Genomic DNA, 15,691 nt, shown 5'->3' on the forward strand with positions numbered 1-15,691 from the left:
AAGCAATAATAATTGTTATTTTTATTATTATTAAGTATTAATAATTTTAATTAGAGTGCACAAAGGGTTTGATTCTATTCGAACAAATTAGTCAAATGTTCGAACAAAATTCTGTTCGAGTAAGATTTTGTTCGAACTAGGTTGGTTTAGTTCGAACTAAATTCATAGTGTTCGAATGAGACCAACCCAGAAACCAGTCACGAAACAGAGCAAAAAACATAACAACAAAATGCAATTTTCACATGCATAATGACTTATTTCAATACAATACATTGCATATGAGATTACACAAATACACTTATACCTAAATATGATTATTAAATAAAATTTAGAAAACTATAAAAACTTACCTCAAATTTTTGCAATCCAATAAAAATATGAAAGCACAATACCTATATATGCATAAAACACATTAAACCTCTCTTCTCTCTCAAGAATAAATGCAATAAACATCAATAAATGTCTACTTGAAAATCGGAATGGAAAATAACAAACAAAAACACATTACATCTTGATGCACCTCTCTTCTCTCTCAAGAATCTCTTCTCTCTCACTTGCCATGTTGTTCTCTCTCTCCACAACACTATCTCAAAGTCGTCTGGAACACTCTCTTTGTCAAACTTCAATCCAAGTGAAAATGAAATGAAGGGACCGGCTTAATAATATGTAAAGTTCCGTTCGAATGGATATTTATAGCAGTTCTAATGCGAAAATCAAAAAGCCGCAAAATTTTCCCACAAAATATGTTTTATTCGAATAGACATTATTTCGCATTCGAAAAAAAATGGAATATTCCCAAGCATATTCTAATTATTTGGCACAAAGTTTCCCTCCAAACAAAAAAAAAAATCAGTTCGAACAGACTTTATCTCTGTTTGAACGGATTTGAAATTAGTTCAAATAGAGAAATTATAGCATTATATAAGTGTATATAATACTTAAAATATTTTTATTAGTATATATTAAAACTATATACACTCATGAAGGCACATCAGTCTCAATTGAGAAACCGAAAGACATTCTGATATCACCAGATGGAGAAAATCCTGCGGCAAGAACCAGACTGTAATCAGGATGGCAAATCGTGATCAGCCCGTTAATGGAAGGCCCTCCAAGCTCTTTCTCCTCAAAGCTGGTAATCTTATCTTAACCGATTCGGGAAAATTCACAGTTTGGGCAACAAACACTCAATCACTCTCCTCAGTACACTAATCTCTCTACAACAATGATAATCTTGTTCTACAGAACATGAAAGGTATTACTTTATCGGAAAGCTTTGATTTCCCAACAAACACCCTTCTTCCCCAACAACTACTCACTAGAAGCACAAGGCTTGTCTCCTCCAGAAGCCAGACCAACTATTCCTCTGGTTTTTATAAGCTCTTTTTCGATAACGACAACCTCCTCCACCTTCTCTATGATGGTCTTGAAGTTTCCAGCATATATTGGCCAGACGTGTTCCTTCTGAGCTGGAAAGCTGGAAGGTCCACATACAACAACAGTTGGATCGCAGTGCTTGATACATTCGGAAACTTCAGTTCCTCTGACAATTTTACTTTCTTGGCAGCCAACTATGGGGCAAAGCTTCATAGAAGACTGAAAATTGATTATGATGGTGATGTTCGATTGTACAGTTGTGACACAGAGGGGGAAATGTGGTTTGTGTCCTGGCAAGCCATTCAGAAGACTTGCAAGATTTATGGTATTTGTGGGGCAAACAGCCTTTGTAGCTATACTGTTGGTTCTGGTAGGAAATGTCCATGCCTCCCGGGATATAAGATGAAAAATCTAACCGACTGGTCTGACAGATGCGAACTCGAGTTTGATCTTTCTTGCAATAGAAATGAGTTTGGCTTCTTGTCGTTACCCCAAGTTGAATTCTTTGGTTATGATTATGTTGGGAGCTGTTCGGACACAGAGATAATTCTAAATAAAGGAGAGACGAAATTTAACGTGGTTCGGCAATTGCCTACGTCCACAGCTGCTGTAATTTCACTCTCTTTCTCTCTTCTTTCTCACCCACACTCTGTCTGCATACACACACTCACCTCATCATAGCACTTCTATTTATAATACTGATTGGGAGTCGTCGATAAGAAGGTGCAGTTGAGAGAAGGTGCAGCTGCACCTTTTGAATTCGGTGCCTAATATGCCAAAGGAACAAACGGTGCATGACTCACTGTTCACAGTTTTGTCTCCACTCATAACAATCTCCCACTTGGAGACAAATGAGTCTACATATCTTCATAGCGACCATTACAGCAACTTCAAGTCATGCCTTTAAGTACGAAGGCCAACTGAAGCTATACACAGCTTCAGTTTATCAGCAGTAACTACTTTTGTGAACATGTCTGCTGGGTTCTCTGCTCCTCGAAACTTCTCAAGTATCAGCTGTCCACTATCGAGAAGAGATCGGATAAAATGGTATCGCAACTGTATGTGTTTTGTTCTGGAATGAAAGGCTGGATTCTTTGCAAGAAAAATAGCACTCTGACTATCACTGTGCAGAATACCTTTTTCATTCTTCTTTCCCAATTCTTCCAAGAATGACTGCAACCAAACCATTTCCTTCCCTGCTTCAGTTATAGCAACGTATTCCGCTTCTGTAGTTGAGAGAGCAACAATCTTCTGTAACTTAGAAGCCCACGATACAGCTGTACCACCCAGCGTATACACAAATCCAGTAGTACTTTTTCTGCTGTCAACGTCACCTGCTAAATCAGCATCTACATATCCCTGTAGTTTTAAACCTGCTTTTGTAAAGCATAGTGATGTATCTGAAGAGCCTTGTAGATATCTTAAAATCCACTTGACTGCTTCCCAATGCTGCTTTCCTGGATTACTCATGTACCTACTCACAGCTCTCACTGCTTGTGCAATATCTGGCCTTGTACAGACCATGGCGTACATAAGACTACCAATAGCAGATGCATAGGATATTCTATTCATGCATTCTTGCTCTTCCTCCGTCTTTGGCAACTGATCCTTAGTTAGTCGAAAGTGACTAGCTAAGGGTGTGCTCACTGGTTTCGTCTTGTCCATGTTAAACCTTCTGAGCACCTTCTTTACATACTCCTCCTGCGAGAGCTTGAGAGTATCATTAGACCTGTCTCTAATAATTCTCATACCAAGGATTTGTTTTGCAGCACCCAAATCCTTCATCTCAAACTGCTTTGACAACTGCTTCTTCAGTTTATTGATCTCCTCGATGCTTGACCCTGCAACGAGCATATCATCCACATACAACAGTAGGATAATATAAGAGTTGTCAAAGTTCTTCATATAGCAACAATGGTCAGCCTGCAGTCTTGTAAATCCATTACTACACATGAAGTTGTCAAACTTCCGGTACCATTGTCATGGAGCTTGTTTTAGGCCATACAAGCTCTTCTTCAGTTTGCAAACTAGATTCTCTTTTCCCTTCACTGAGAATCCTTGTGGCTGGTGCATATAGATGTCTTCTTCTAAATCACCATGAAGGAATGCAGTCTTCACATCTAACTGCTCAAGATGTAGATTCTCTACAGCCACAATTGCCAACACTAACCTGATCGTAGTCAATTTTACAACTGAGGAGAAAATGTCTGTGTAGTCGACACCTTCTTTTTGTTGAAACCCCTTCACGAACATTCTAGCTTTGTAGCGCTTGCTACCATTGTGTTCTTCCTTAATTTTGTACACCCATTTATTGTGCAAAGCCTTCTTGCCTTTTGGAAACTTAGTTAGCTCCCATGTCTGATTTGACATTAGTGACTCCATCTCATCTTGCATGGCTTTCACCCACTTGATCGAATCTTCAATTCTTAGAGCTTCATCATAACTTTCCAGTTCACCATTATCTGTTAGCAAGATGTAGTGTAGAGATGGTGAGAACCGCTGTGGTGGCCTGATTGTCCTTGAAGATCTTCGAATAACAGTGAGTGGTGTACGTTGTTCGATCTGTGTATCATCATTCTTTTGATCCTCGTTCTGATCAGTGTTGACTTGAGTAACATCAAAGTCAACGACCTCAGGTTTCTTTGACTGCTCTTCAGATTCAGCTTGTGACTTAGTTTTGTACAGAATCTGCTCATTAAATATCACATTTCTACTTCTGATGATTTTGCGATTTTTATCATCCCAAAATCGATAGCCAAATTCTTCATCACCATAACCGATGAAAAAACATTTTCTAGACTTGGCTTCTAACTTGTTACGATCAATAGAATCTATGTGAACATATGATAAACAGCCAAAAATTTTCAAATGGGAAAGATTTACCTTCTTTCCGCTCCAGACTTCCTCTGGTAAATCGAACTTTAAGGGAACTGAAGGTCCCCAGTTAATCAAATAGGCTGCAGTGTTAACTGCATCAGCCCAAAAACATTCAGGCAATCCTGAATTCAGCCTCATGCTTCTAGCACGTTCATGGAGAGTTCTGTTCATACGTTCAACTACACCATTCTGCTGCAGTGTCCCGGGAATAGTCTTCTGAAATCTAATCCCATTTGCAACATAGAATTCTTTGAACCCTCCGTCGATGTACTCTCCGCCATTGTCTAACCTCAGACATTTTAACTTCAAGCCTGTTCCATTTTCAACCATGGCTCTCCACTTCTTGAAAGTATCAAATGTGTCAGATTTATTTTTCAAAAAATAAACCCATACTTTCCTGCTTGAGTCATCAATAAAGGAAACATAGTTGAGCTAAAGCAATCAGTGCACGTACTTCATCAATAAACCCATACTTTCCTGCTTGAGCTAGAGCAATCAGTGCACGTACTTCATCATCAAATTCAATCCCTACTGAAGCTAATTGATTGATGATGGTGTTGAACTCATTCAGATGTTGAATAACTGGAGTTCCTTCTGCCATTCTCAAGTAGAATAGCTTGTACATCAAATGCACTTTGTTATTGGCTGATGGCTGCTCGTACATGTCTGATAGAGCTTTCATCAAATCCGCTGTGGTCTTTTCCTTTTCCACATTGTGTGTAACTGATCTTGACAGTGTTAGTCAAATGACTCCCAACACTTGTCTATCAAGGAAACTCCAATCTTCATTGCTCATGTCATCTGGCTTTCTTCCTAGGAGTGGAAGATGTAGTTTCTTCCCATAGAGATAATCCTCTATCTGCATTCTCCAGTAGGCAAAGTCTGTACCGTCAAATTTCTCGATACCAACACCTTTAGCTTCTTCTCCAGCCATAATTTTATAAATGAGTTCAAATTTAAACAAACAAAGATCACCGTTGCGTCCGAAACACTCGAATTAGCTGGAAACGAGTCCGGAATGATCCAAATAGTTTGTCAGCACTATTTGATCATTGCGATGGAACTCCAACAGGCGTGATCTAGCCCAAAATGATCTGCAACACGTGAATGTTTCAGATCGAATGTACTGATGGCGAATCTCAAAATTTCAACCATACGGATGAGTCCGGAATGATCCAAATAGTTGGAAAGCACTATTTGATCGTTGAAATCGGACTCCGAATGGCTTAGATCTAGCCCAAAAAAGATCTGAAAAAATGGATGGTTCTAATCTGTCTGGCGCGTGGGGTACACGCGTTGTACAGTGCGAGTGGCGGTGAGTTGGCGCGTGTATTACACGCGCTAGAGTACTGCGTGCGCGTGGGGGAGAGTGAGGCGCGTGTATTACACGCGCTGAACCTCTGTAGGGCGTTTGGGCGCGCGTGGGTGCATGTTCTTCACGCGTCTTCAACCTCTAGAGCACGTGGGAGCGTGCTCTTCATTCGTCTTCAACCTCTGGAGCGCGTGGGGCGCGTGGGTTACAGCAGATGCACGCGCCGATCTTCTAGGGGCGCGTGTGGGCTCGTCCGACCTCCGTTTTCGATTCCGTTTGGCGGCAACGGATTCGTCTCGACGCGAGGAACACCTTGGAGTTGTCAAAAAATTGATTTTGACAAACTTGAATTTTCAGACAGCTCGAACCAGAGCTCTGATACCAGTTATTGGGAGCTGTTCTGACACAGAGATAATTCTAAGTAAAGGAGGGATGAAAATTTAACGTGGTTCGGCAATTGCCTACGTCCACAGCTGCTATAATTTCACTATAAAATAATTTTTACAAAAATCTCTCTTGTAAACTCTCTCTACTCACCCACTTTCTTTCTCTCTTCTTTCTTCCGCACACTCTGTCTGCACACACCCACTCACCTCATCACAACACTTCTATTTATAATACTGATTGGGAGTCGTCGATGAGAAGGTGCAGTTGAGAGAAGGTGCAGCCGCACCTTTTGAATTCGGTACATTCGGTGCCTAATATGCCAAAGGAACAAACGGTGCATGACTCCGGTTACTTAAATTGATGTCTCATGACTCCGGTTACTTAAATAAAATAATTGGAGTTGTCAAAAATTGATTTTGACAAGCTTAAATTTTTGGACGGCTCAAACCAGAGCTCTGATACCAGTTGTTGGGAGCTGTTCGGACACAGAGATGATTCTAAATAAAGGAGAGACGAAATTTAACATGGTTCGGCAATTGCCTACGTCCACAGCTGCTGTAATTTCACTATGAAATAATTTTTACAAAAACTCTCTTGTAAACTCTCTCTGCTCACCCACTCCCTTTCTCTCTTCTTTCTCGCCCACACTCTGCCTGCACACACACACTCACCTCATCACATCACTTCTATTTATAATACTTATTGGGAGTCGTCGATGAGAAGGTGCAGTTGAGAGAAGGTGCAGCCGCACCTTTTGAATTCGGTGCATTCGGTGCCTAATATGCCAAAGGAAAAAACGGTGCATGACTTACCGTTCACAGTTTTGTCTCCACTCATAACAGATTATGGGTTCTTCTCCAACTACACAATTGATCAATGAAAGAATTTATGTTTGCAACTGTGCCATTGCAAAGGGTTCCAATGCACGTTCTCCTAGGATGATGGCTATTCAAATTGCTAACCCAAGACGTTGTTGCTTAATGGATTTCGTTCCCCAGATTTCCCAAGTCACATCTATTTGAGACTGCCTAAATGCAATCTCTCCTCTGATGCAAATTATGTACAAGATTTCACACTAGTTTGCTCAAGTAAGGGTACAGTGCAACTAGATAAAACAGAAAAGATTTACCTATGCTGAGCTCAAGAAGGCAACAAAAGATTTTAATGAGGAGATTAGAAGAGGTGCAGGAGGAATAGTGTACAAAGGGGTATTGCTTGACAATCGAGCTGTAGCAATCAAACGTCTCAATGAACCTAACCAAGGAGAAGGTGAATTTCTAGTTGAAGTAAGCATCATCAGGAGGATTATCCACATGAACTTAATTCAGATGTGGGGGTACTGCACAGAGGGAAAGTGCAGGCTTTTGGTGTATGAGTACATGGAACATGGTTCATTAGCCCAAAACCTCTCACATGCACTTGATTGGAAGAAAAGGTTTGACATTGCCACAGGCACAGCAAACGGCCTGGCTTATCTGCATGAAGAGTGCTTGGAGTGGGTTTTACACTGTGATGTAAAGCCACAGAACATACTCCTAGACTCTAACTATCAACCTAAGGTGGCAGTTTTTGGGTTGTCTAAACTACAAAATAGAAACTTTGAGAATGCAAGCTTCTCAAGAATAAGAAGAACCAGAGGGTACATGGCTCCAGAGTGGATTTTCAATCTTCCTATCACCTCCAAAGTGGATGTTTATAGCTACGGAATTGTTGTATTGGAGATGGTGACAGGAAAGGGACCAACTAAAGGTGTCCATGCTATAGATAGAGGAGGGGAGACAGAACCCAAAAGGTTGGTTGCTTGGGTGAGGGAAAACAAGAATGAAGCAGTTGCAATGACTTCTTGGCTTGAGAAGATTGTTGACCCATTACTGGAAGGCAGTTACGAAAAGGATAAGATGGAAATTTTGGTAACAGTTGCTTTGCAATGTGTAGAAGAAGAGAAGGACGCAAGACCCAACATGAGCCACATAGCTGAGATGCTTTTACGCCAAGAAAATGATAGTCATAGTGATGATCATGATGTTAATCTCTAATTGGGAATGGTACCCATTCTCAACCGTAACAAATGGTTGTTAATTTTCATTGTAAATAATTGATGATCATGAATAAGCGTTTTACTTGTAGTAATGAAGTTGTGTACTTGTAAGCGTGATTGTGTGTATATCATCCAATGAAGGGTGAAACTGGAGTCTATTGATCCTAATGGTTGTGCATGATGTGTGTTAATTTCTTTTATTCTCTCCTTGTTTTCGTGTTGAATGATTTGTATGTTATGTGAAATTCTTATGTCTTTTGCTAGTGTCTAACTTTGCATTATGAAGTGAATTATGGTTTTGTATCTTTCTTTTCATTTTTTATGTCTTTCCATACTGTTAATTGATTTGGCCTCTAGGTTGTAGTGAGTTCAGTATGGCAGCTTGGACCATTGAGACTTTGGTCATGCTTGACGAGCAATACATTAATTTCCAAGGATCACAAGCAAGAGATACCTTTGCAAATCTGAGGAACACTTTTCTTCCCTAATATAAAATATAACTTCCCATAAAAACCAGCATAACATTTTTTGGATCAGATGTATTGACTTTATGGGTTATACCTCCTCAGAAATTTTGGATCACTAATGTCGATAATGCTGCAAAACAATATTTGTAATGCTAGTTGATGCTATAGGATTGCATGACATGTTACAAATGGCTAATATTCTTCCATGTACCGAAAACATTCCTTATAGTCCCTTGATCATCACAAAGTACTGCATATACATAATTACAAGGTACTGCAAAACTGTTAAAGAAGGGTCTCATGTGGAGGATAGGGAATGGAGCCAAAGTGAATAGATGGACTGATAGATGGATACCTCACATACATAATTACAAGGTACTATCAACCCGAGATGGTGAATGTTGGTGTGAAAAATTTAGTGATCTCATAGACCCTCAAAGGCTGGAATGGAAAGACTCACTTCTCTATGAATTATTCAACTAACAGGAAATTGAGAACATTAAAGCTATACCAATAAGGATGGGAGGGAGGGACGACAAGTTAGTGTGGGAGCTTACCACCAATGGTTTATACACGGTCAAAAGTGGCTATCACCTCAGTAAAGAGCTAGACAGAGAATTAGAAGGGGAGACATCAGACAGAAACAAGGATAAGTTGATTTGGAAGACCATCTGGAAATTGGATACAACCCCTCAGACTAAGACGTTTATATGGCGAGCCTACAATGAGGCTCTTCCCACCCAGGCTAATCTAAAAAAAAAAAGGAAAATTGTGGAAGACAACTCATTTCTGATATGTTTGCAAGAGGCAGAAACCTCAGGTCATGCTCTATGGGGATGCAATGCAGCCAAAGACGTGTGGAATCAAGGGGGAAAAAAGGTGCAAAAGATGTCTCACCAAAGTGATGGCTATTAATGGTAGCTTCCCTAGACCTAATAGAACTTATTGAGATGGCTATTAATGCAAGAAGAATATGGACTAGGAGGAATGAGTTCATCCATGGAAAAGGTCTCAAACACCCCACGTGTGTTTATCAACAGGCAAAAATAGAAATGACAGATTATAGTGAGGCCCTCAAAGAACCAACAACTACCAATGTAAAGGACCCAGCAAAGACACCCACTTGGTCAAGACCTAATGTTGAATGCTTCAAAGTCAACTGGGACGCAACTATTAACTCGAGGGAAGGAAAAATAGGCATAGGAGTTATTATTAGAGATCATCAAGGTCTGGTCATTGGAGCCCTTCATGCAAACAGGCCTCTAAAAGGAACTTCTTTTGATGATGAAGCATACGGTGTACTCTTAGCAGCTATGTTTTGTAGAGAGCTTGGTTTGCAAAGTATCTACTTAGAGGGGGATGCAAAACAAGTGGTGGACCTGCTGAAAAATCACAAACTGAACTGGAGTCTAGGTGGATGCCTCATTGGAGATACAAGACAGCTACTAAATGAATATAGTCACTGGTCTGTATCACATGTTCTTCGTGAGGCAAATTCAGCAACTCACTACCTAGCAAAAGATGCACTTCTTTGCTCTGAAGATCTTTATGACATTGAAGTTTTTCCATCATGTGTTTCTACTATAGTTACCAAGGAAATGTCGTATACTCTCTAGTTTGAATTGTTTTTCAGGTTGCTTTGGGTGTATTTGGTAACTATTTTATTAATGAGATTAGGTTTTCTCTTCAAAAAATAAAAAAAAGTACTGCACAAAAGGACAAGGACCAAGAAAACCACCCTCCAAAGTTCCTTCCAAGTCACCACTTCCTTCAGGCCTTCAAAAACAATAACTCGAGTAAAAGTAATTGAATAATTTCAAACCTTAGAAATAGCGATATTGTTGTTGCACCTAACCAAGTCTATACCAAACTTAACATCTAACATTGATCATGAAGAGTGCATGCACATGTCTCAAATTGAAGATTAACCAAATATCCTAACTGATTATACTTCTAAGGGATTAAATGTAATTTTCTAAATATTCTTCATGTCATTTTTAAAAATAACAAGTCATCATCATAGTAGCAATTGACTTGTCAATTCTCTGGCATCCCATTGGACACGGTGTTGATTGTTGTTTGGAAATAATTAAGATATAATGCTTCATTGACAATATTTATTTATGATTGCTTAGTGTTAGATTAAGACAAAAACAAAAACCAAAGAAGGATAAAAATTCAAATTAAAAATTAAAGGAAAGTCCTTGTTTTATTTTTTAAATGGTGCTTTCTCGAATGGAAGATGGATGATACTCCATGGAAAAAATAAAATAAAAATACATAACCTATACGATGAAGAAACATTAAAAAAACCATAGTGCCTTCCCACAGAATGCCCACGGCACCAAGTTGGAACAATAAGATATATAGTCATCTCTGCATTATTGACAACTAGCTTAGACGACCCAATTGAGATATTATGTGCCCTGAACTGAAGACTATTTGCCCAATTTAATATTGTTTAACTTTATGGCTCAACTTGTGACGGTTGTCTATATTCGGTTTAAGAGAATTAATTTGTGGTTTTACAAAGCAAAATGGAGTTTTCAACTGATGCATGGATCAAGACAGTATTTATTGTTGCTCATACAAATTTTTTTAGAGAGTAGTATTAAATGAGTAATAAATATTATAAGATCCACTTAAGGTGTATATCTCTCTTCTATTGAAGATAATCAGTAAATCACACCAACGGCTACAAAGCCATACATGGAAACTAAGCCAACTCAGCCTCAGCCTTACAAAGACCCAAGACAGCAGATCACACCAACGACTACAAACCCATACATGGAAACAACACTCAATGGCTACAATACCAATATGGAAACAAAGAACTAATTTCTATCTCCTTCCCGATTATTCTTCAATTGTAACGTTAGACTACAACCTTTAATTTTCTTTGCACACATTTGTACATTGACTATATATATTAAACGGCTCTCTAATATGCTCTCACGCTTTGTATTGTGTCAAACAATTTATATTCAATTGTCTTTATGGTATCAAAGCCTTGTGAGAGCAAGAGAGTCTTACTCCCATGGTTCTCTCGTGGACGTGGTTTCTCCCAAGCCACACAGGTGGCATGTCCGAATTCTCAACCCAGTGGACCAAAATCCTTTCCTACTCAAAATACACACCCTGACTGTGACAATAATAGGGACAACACTCGTATCCCAACCTGTCAAATATGCAAGAAGCAAGGACACACTACAATTAAATGTTGGCACCGGTTTGATCATGCTCTCTAACTTGATGATATACCACAAGCATTGGCTACCCTGACACTTGAAAATAATATTCATGATGCCAAGTGGACAGCTGATACAGGTGCTTCTACCCACATGACAAGTAATTCAAGTATGCTTTCGAATTTATGTCAATATCTTGGTCATGATGCTGTCCTAATTGGTGATGGTAGTCTCCACACAATAACTCATATTGGTGACACCTTTATTCAATCTAGTAACTCATTTATTAAATTGAAAGATGTTTTACTTGTTTTCGACTTAGCAAAAAATTTATTATCCATTAGTTAATTAACCTCTGATTATCCTTATAATTGTGACTTTTCTGATGTTGGTTTTTTATTAAGAAAAGGGCGGCCAACCGCACATTACTGAATGGCCAACGAAAGGATAATTTATATGTGTTGTCCCCACCCTTTGAGGCACACTTCTCAAACCGATTTTGCACTGTTTCTGAGGAAGTGTGGCATCAACGGTTGGGACATCCTCAAGCTTCCACTCTTCAAGTTTTACATTCTAAAGGTCTTATTTCGGTTATTGGAAAAAGTCAAACCATTTCTATTTGTGAGAGTTATCAATTAGGAAAAATGAGCAAACTTCCCTTTTTACAATCTTCTCATAATGATTTTCATGTATTTGATAAAATTTACTGTGATTTATGAGGACCCGCTCCAATTTTATCTATTGGTAAATTTTAATATTATGCATGTTTTGTCAATACCTTCACTAAGTATATGTGGTTTATTCCTCTACGAAAGAAATCTGATTTTTTTAATGCATTTCTCTTATTTGAAAAACTAATTGAAAGACAATTTAACAAAAAAATTAAAATTTTTCAACTCGATGGCGGTGGTGAATTCACTAACCATCAACTAAATATGCATTTTCAAACCCAAGGCATTATCCATCAATATCTATGCCCCCATACTCCTGAACAAAATGGTTTAGTTGAACGATGGCATCATACCATTCGTGAACTTGGTATGACCTTACATTTTCAAAGTGGAGTTCCTAAACGTTTTTGGGTCGAAGCTTTTTCAACTGCTGTCTTTTTAATAAATCGTCTTCCCTCTACTACTTTGGAATTTCAATCTCCATTTTTTCTCCTGTATGGCCACCACCCTGACTATACCTCACTTCGGATTTTTGGCTCAAAATGCTATCCCTATACTTGGGATACTAAACAAAACAAATTTGAACCCAAAACCCTCCCTTGTATTTTTATGGGCTATAGTGACAAACATCAAGGTTATAAATGTTATCATCCTACCTCTCGTCGAACATTCATTTCACGACATGTTGTTTTTGACGAGTCATCTTTTCCTTACAAACAACCTGGAAATCTTCATCTTCCCTCCCTTGACGATCAAATTTTATCTACCTTTATTGATTGGTGTTCCACTAACAATTTTAATTCTAATCCTATGAATGGTTCTAGTACTTCCCTATGCAGGTACCACTATCACCACCTATCCCCACATTACAAGAGATTGACCCTATACCTATTCCACCCTTGCCTCTTATGCCAGAGGTGCCTCCCATTCCTACACCAAATCCTACTCCCTCACCTACTCATCCACCCAACTCACCCCCTCCTCCTCACCCCATGGTAACCCGATCTCAAGCTGGGATTCGCAAACCTAATCCTAAGTATGCCCACTATCACTCTCTAATTGAACTTCCCAAGGAACCCAAAACAATCTGTTCCACTCTTAACCATGCCGGTTGGACCAATGCAATGCAAGAGGAAATTCAGGCTCTTCTTGCGAACAACATGACTTGGACTCTTGTCCCTCACCAACCACAAATGGATGTTATTGGATGCAAGTGGGCCTTCAAAACAAAAATCATGGTGGATGGTTCCCTAGATCGACTTAAAGCTCAGCTTGTAGCCAAGGGATTCCACCAAATTGATGATATTAATTACACTGGGACATTCTCTCCTGTCATAAAACCATGCACCATACGGATTGTACTCCGCCTTGCTCTTGTTCATAATTGGGATATTCATCAACTCGATGTCAAGAATGCCTTTCTCCATGGTGATCTTCAAGATGACGTGTTTACAAAACAACCTCCATGTTTTATCCATCCTACTCTTTCTCCCATGTGTGCAAATTAAATAAAGCATTATATGGGTTAAAACAAGCACCTCGTGCTCGATTTGATAAATTTAGTAATTTTTTAATTGCTTATGGTTTTACTTATAGTTCCATTGACCCATCTCTTTTTATTTATATTTCATCCCTAAGCACAATTTACTTATTACTTTATGTCGATGATATAATTCTCACGGGTTCCGACCCCACACACCTTAATACTTTTATTCATGCTCTTGGGCAATAATTTGCAATGAAAGATCTTGGTCCTTTGCATTATTGTTTGGGAGTTCAAGTGACCCACAATTTAGATGGTCTTACACTATCTCAGGCTAAGTATGCGCTTGAGATTTTAGATCGTGCTCAAATGAAAGATTGTAAACCAATGGGTACACCTATGATGCCGAAAACTAAAGGACTCACAAGTGATGTCCCTTTTCCTGATCCAGCTCACCATCGAAGCATTGTTGGAGCACTTCAATATCTCACTCTTACTCGCCCTAATTTGGCATTTAGTTTAATTTTGTATCTCAACTTTTGCACTCTTCTAGTATGGCTCATTACAAAATGGTAAAGCGTATCCTTCATTATTTGCATGGTACTCTTGATACAAGTCTTCATTTTAGTTCCCATTCTACACTAAACCTCTGTGCATTTTCTAATGCGGATTAGGCAGGTTGTCCTCCTACTCCTCGCTCCACCACAAGCTATTGCATTTTTTTAGGAAGTAACTGCATTTCCTGGTCTGCCAAGAAACAAAATACGGTATCCCGGTCTAGCTCTGAAGCAGAATATCATGCAATGGCCAGCACCACTGGAGAACTTACTTGGATTTCATTTCTACTATGAGATCTTGGTGTTACTCTCTCTTCAGCGCCAATTCTTTTTTGTGACAACCTCAGTGCATTACATATGACTGCCAATCCTGTTTTCTATGCACGCAGCAAACATATTGAAATCGATTATCATTTCGTACGCGAACATGTTGCTTTAGGTCTCCTCCATACCTGACACATTCAAGATCTTCTCAACTTGTTGATATTTTCACCAAGCCTCTTGGACGTCCTGCACCTCACTCTTTACAAACCAAACTTGGCCTTATACCTCGGCCCAGTTTGCGGGGGACTATTGAAGATAATCAATAAATCACACCAACGGCTACAAATCCTTACATGGAAACTAAGCCAACTCAACCTCAGCCTTACAAAGACCCATGACAGTAGATCACACCAACAGCTATAAAACCATACATGGAAACAACACTCAACGGCTACAATACCAATATGGAAACAAATAACTAATTTCTATCTCCTTCCCGATTATTCTTCAATTGTAACGTTAGACTACAACCTTTAATTTTCCTTATACACATTTGTACATTGACTATATATATTAAACGGCTCTCTAATATGCTCTCACGCTTTGTCAGACATTGTGTCAAACGGTTTATGTTCAATTGTCTTTATCTCCCACTTGAGACACACAAAGGGATAAATTAGAGACTGAAATTATGTGCTGACATAGAAGATAAATATATCTAAGCAGATGTGTAACAAGGTCATGTCAAATGTCATGAAGTTGGAAGCGGGGGGTTTGGGTTTTAGCATATGGGCTGCTACCTATTATTCTACTTACACACTAGCAAGACTTCATATTCTTGAATAGATTAATTAAGCCCTTAATTACATGGTCGTGCCAAGCTATATTAATGTAGGGCAGTTCTTTTTTTTCTTTTTTTCTTTTCAAATTGGTACTTGTCGTGGGTGAAGAGGTATAAGAGATTTAGTTAATTGATTTTAGTCTCAATGCCATATTTGTCAACGATGAAGTATCTGATTCTCATCTTGTAGTACTTGGATTGATGCCTATTCTAGGTTTTGTTCGTTGGG

General features: G+C 39.0%; 1 pseudogene; it reads left to right on the top strand.

Annotated features, from left to right (window-relative positions):
• The first annotated feature begins 1,068 nt into the window (after nucleotides 1-1,068).
• LOC122296633 lies at nucleotides 1,069-7,989 on the top strand (annotated as a pseudogene).
• Nucleotides 7,990-15,691: the final 7,702 nt, after the last annotated feature.

The sequence above is a fragment of the Carya illinoinensis genome, chromosome 15, assembly GCF_018687715.1.
Source record: "Carya illinoinensis cultivar Pawnee chromosome 15, C.illinoinensisPawnee_v1, whole genome shotgun sequence".
Classification (NCBI taxonomy): domain Eukaryota; kingdom Viridiplantae; phylum Streptophyta; class Magnoliopsida; order Fagales; family Juglandaceae; genus Carya; species Carya illinoinensis.